This window comes from Coptis chinensis, chromosome 6 (genome assembly GCF_015680905.1).
Source record: "Coptis chinensis isolate HL-2020 chromosome 6, ASM1568090v1, whole genome shotgun sequence".
Classification (NCBI taxonomy): domain Eukaryota; kingdom Viridiplantae; phylum Streptophyta; class Magnoliopsida; order Ranunculales; family Ranunculaceae; genus Coptis; species Coptis chinensis.
Genome location: NC_141461.1, coordinates 42471258 through 42476474, shown reverse-complemented (window position 1 = coordinate 42476474; position 5217 = coordinate 42471258). Strand labels below are relative to the sequence as shown.

Below are 5217 nucleotides of genomic sequence, written 5' to 3'. Positions count from 1 at the left end.
GGACCGCTGTTTTGCATTATAACAAAACAAGTGTTAAAAGCCGTTGTTATTTTTATATGAAACCAAGTGTCTCGGGCCGTTGTTTTTCAAAAACCACAGCCATTTTTATGATGGCCCTAGCAACAGCTGAAAGCACACGTTTTTGTGTTAAAACGACAGATAACAGTCGTCGTTTATTGACTATTTTTTGTAGTGAAACTCATTATCATTATCAATAAAATTTTCACTTACAAAAAAACAAAAAACAATAAACAAGGTAATTTTTTAATTTCAATATAATGTTAATCTTTTATAGTTTTCTCCACATGATAGTATAGTTATATATATAGACTTATAGCACGCATTATAAGAAGTTAACAATTTGTTGAATTGTTGTAGACTTGTGGATTAGATATTATGTAGATATATATAGACATAGTAGTATCAATTAATTGCTTAAGTGCTTAAGTAGTAACTTCATCAGTCCATATTAACTTCTTAGTAGTCAACGCACTCTAGTTTTGTGAATTGAAATAAATACATAATTTTGTTAATCTTTATTGTTTAGGCCTTATGACAAAAAAAAAAAATACTTTTTTTTTTGGGTGGGGTGGGGTGGGGTGTGCACATAATCTCGCACCCCCTGGCTTAGAATCCTTGCTCCGTCCCTGCCCTTTTCAGACCCTCCGCCACCACCTTCTTACTTCCCACGTGATCCATTTGATACACGTACCCTTTTCTGACCCTCCACCACCACCTTCTTACTTCCCACATGATTCATTTGATACACTACCCTTTTTAGACCCTCAGCCACCACCTTTTTATTTCCCACAGTGATCCGTTTGATACACCCTTTCTACACCCTCCGCCACCAACACCTCCACTTCCACCACCTTCTAACGTATCTCAACCTCCACCAATTTCTGTTGTATCTCCACCCCCTCATATTGTCCACACTTCTCCCCTTCTCCTGTATTGGCTCATCGTTAGTGGCAGTCTTATGTGGTATTATACTGTTGTTCTACTGTCTTTTTAGGAGGTATTTTTTTTTCACTGTATTTTTTTTTTCTTTTTTTATCGGTAAATAGATATGTTTTATAAATATATATGAAATAAAAATTATACAAATAGGTTACAAATATTTTATAAATTATACAAATACATATATTTTTCTTCTCAAGACTCTCACTCTCCCCACAAAATCACTTTTTTGTTAAGTTATTATATATGTACTTACTTTTTTTATTCTCTTTTTCCAAAAACGTTGGTTAGGAGGACAGTGGATGCTGAGATTATGGTTGTAGCCGAAGCTGCTTCCTCTATAGAGCTAACACCTTTGAGTAAGTCCAGATGCAACCTAACCTTTAGAAAACAATTATATAGTTTTTATTGTTATTTTGTGTTTTTCTAGGAGCTTCACATGTTGATGATCCTTATGTTGATGTTGCACATGATTGTGTCAGACTAAAAATTGCTAAAACTACAAGGAAGCCTCCGTCCTTTCTTTCACTCTCAATTCTTAAACAAGCATCAGACTTCAACAAAAAACAAAAAACAAATTCAGAAAGGACTTGCGGCGTACAGCTTGTTGCACGTTTGTTCTAATTATTTGTAAAACTCGTTATCATTATCAATAAAATTTCCACTTAAAAAAACAAAAAACAAAAAACAATGTAATTTTCTACTTTCAATGTTAATCTTTTATAGTTTTCTTCACATGATAGTTGAATTATATACAGGGGCGGACAGTGGCGGAGCCAAGAATTTCATCTAGGTAAGGCACCACGGAATGTAACTACTGACCAATAAATTCCTAATACATTTAAGAGTATATCACAATAACCTTTTGAATATGAAAACAATACAGTTTCACTTTAGCGCATGTTGCACTTGATTAGGGGGAGTATTTCTACTACCACGACCATGGGTGATTGACCAGATAGGTTTCCTAGGAATTTATCCATATCTAAATATCTACACAAAAATCAATTGCATATACTATAAAAAACACAAATATTCCTTAAGGGAAGGCTAACCAAACGAGTGAAAAACACGACAAATTAAACATTATAAACACAAAGTCTGAGAACATAGCATAAACACACAGTCCTTTAATCCCTCCCCTGACCCTTTTGTCTTGTTTGACAGCTTTTCCTAAATATTAAAATGTCCACACCATAAATCCTTGGATTTTTCTTACAAAACTATTGTTTGTCGTCAATACTAAAAATTGAACCTTAGATAACATAGCCGCATAACCATCTACTACAATCCAATATTTTAATCAACTTCATCCAAACCAATTTCACAACCTTTTCTTAATTGACAATGATATAATATCTCTTTCAAACAATTTGTCAAACAATTACAATGCAATATTGTACAACCTAATTAACATCATTCTAATAGTATGAACATGGCTTCTTGCACCCCCATAACCAAAACAACACAATCCACATATAAACTAACAACCCAATTTCAGAAAAACAACAACTGAATTATAACTTTAATATACTGTAACGTGTAAAAGAACATAATAAATTACCTTAGGAAATAATCAGGAGCAGAAACAATCTCTACGGTCCTTTAACAACGCATAGGTCATTTGCACTTATGCTTTTTTCACACTTCAATTAATTTTTTTTTTTTTTTTTTTTTTTTTTTTTTTGGGTTTAGGTTGTAGTTATCCAAAGTTCAGGGGGGGCCTAGGCCCAGGCTGGTTCATGAATAGATCCGCCCCTGGGGCAGATGCAGGATTCTCCAAAGGGGGGGCTACTAGCCTTAATTGCCACTACTAGCTATTTGGTTTTTGACATTTTTAGGGGTATAATTCATGAATAGTGACCACTATTCATGAACCAACTCATATATATACTTAGGGGTATATATATAGCCCCAAACAGCCAACTCATAGATTCACCCCTGGTTATATAGACTTACTTATAACATTATATGAAGTTAACAATTTGTTGAATTGTTGTAGACTTGTGGACTAGATTATGTATATATATATAGACATAATAGTATCAATTAATAGCTTAAGTGCTTAAGTATGTAGTAACTTCATCAGTTCATATTAAATTCTTAGTAGTCAAACACACTAGTTTTGTGAATTGAAATAAATGCATAATTTTGCTAATCTTTATTGTTTAGACTTTTTGATAAAAAAATATAAAAAAAATTGCATATATTTTTTTTTTGGGTGGGGTGGGGTGTGCACATGCTGATGAAAAAAGAAGGTATTTGAACCTACCATCATTACAAAGTTAGCCATTCAAATTCTACAAATTCATAATTATGATGTCTTGGAGCTAATTTTGTTCGTGTTAAGTACCATATTTATGTGTTATACAATCTCTGTGTGATCTGTGTCATGAAATTGTCAAACACACCTACTTGTGTTGTATTATACGTTTTGTCGTGCACTGAGAATACATTGCGGTGGATGTTGCAAGCACCTTAGTTTGGTATAATACCATTAAACGGCGCGAAGATCATGCTAATTGGAAAATCCATTTGGAAGACATACTATGCCTCATTAATCTTTTATAATCTTCTAACTTGTGTCTTAATAAGTTTATACATTAATTATACTTAACTAGCCAATATGCACGTGCTTTGCACATGAAAACTTTGTGGATAGTCCATATAAACGTTCATACGTGGTGTCAATCTGGGCATGTTGTTTCTCAAATTAAAAAAAGCAGTCAAGGCAGTCCAATAAAGAAGTTTTCTAACATCTTCACATTCCATTAGATGCTCGTAAAACCAATTTATTAGAAAGACCCGAGCATGCATGTCCTAATAAGTTAGATCAGTAAAAGGAATATGTTTACCCTAACACTGGTTTTTTTTTAGAAACCCTTGCTACAAAAACTTATGCTAGATGAGAATAAACATCATTGAACTTCAAAACACAGACACACACACAATATATATAAAATAAGTTGTTACCCTTGTTCTTATAGAAGTTTAAATAATCTGACATCTACAAACCATGGTCAAAACTCAGAGACCCAAAACAAAGCTCATCAAAAAAAAAAAAAAAAAAAAGTTCCAACTAAGCAAAGATCCACCACCATGATCACCACCACAATGGTAAGGACTAACTGCTTCATACTCTTTCTACGCGTACCGTCGTTAGGAATAGGAGTAACATCCTCAATGCGACCAATTTTCAATCCAAACCTAGCAAGGGCACGCAGTGCAGACTGAGCACTTGGACCAAGGGTCTTTGTATTGTTCCCTCCGATGGCACGAAGCTTGATATGCAAAGTTGTAATACCGAGTTCCTTCCATCGTGTTGCAACAACCTGTGTAGCAAGCATAGCAACATATGTCAAAGATTCGTTTCCATCAGCTTTGACCTTAATTCCACCAGTAATCCAAACCATGAACCCCTTCCAAACATATCAGTGACATAAATGAAGGTGTCATGTAACGATGCAAAAATATGGGCCACACCAAAAACATACTCCCCATCTCGTACAGCAGGTCCAAGACTTGTCACATTCTCCTCCTTGGGCTCTCTAGTATTCCTCCTCGACATGGTTGCAAAGACGACGGCGTTTGGGGAATATAGTTTTTGTTACAAAGTCGTCTCACTACTGAGATAAGTGTGAGATACAGCCCTCAACACTATTGGATCACTGTTTTGCAGTCCTTATAATAATTTACATAAGAGCCAGTTTCATATCTTCTATCCACGCCTTAAAAGGAATCGAGCCAAACGCAACGACAAAAAACAAAACCATAAAAGATGGAATTATTAGTTTAAACAATATTATCATAAAATCTATTACAACTCGCATGCAATTCCTAAAAGTGATAGAAGCAGAAAGAGTTACATGTTTATGACATTCACTCTTCTTATCTATTACACTGCACAACCAATGATAAAGGTTCGTTTTGCCCTCTCTATCACATGTCTTAGACTAATATGTAGAAGTAGGTCAAATCGAAAGCTAGAAAATTGAACAGAAAAACACACAGATTTCCAAAGTGAGAATTATGTATTACCAAAATTTCAAAAATTAAGCTATGAGACATACTTCGGACCACAAACAAATGTAATAAACATAAATAATTGTAAGTGTCTCAAATGAATAAAACCAAGTACCTCTTCGTGTTGAGAACTGAAAACTTATATTGGCACGTATATATAACAACATTGCTTGAATCCTTCTATAGGGAGTGCCACCATGAAGAGCAAAATCCTTCTAAGCACTTCCTACTACA

General features: G+C 34.3%; 1 pseudogene; it reads right to left on the bottom strand.

The window, feature by feature from the left end:
* Positions 1–2376: 2376 nt before the first annotated feature.
* On the bottom strand, positions 2377–4659 carry LOC147493057 (small ribosomal subunit protein uS11z pseudogene; annotated as a pseudogene).
* Between the last annotated feature and the right edge of the window lie 558 nt (positions 4660–5217).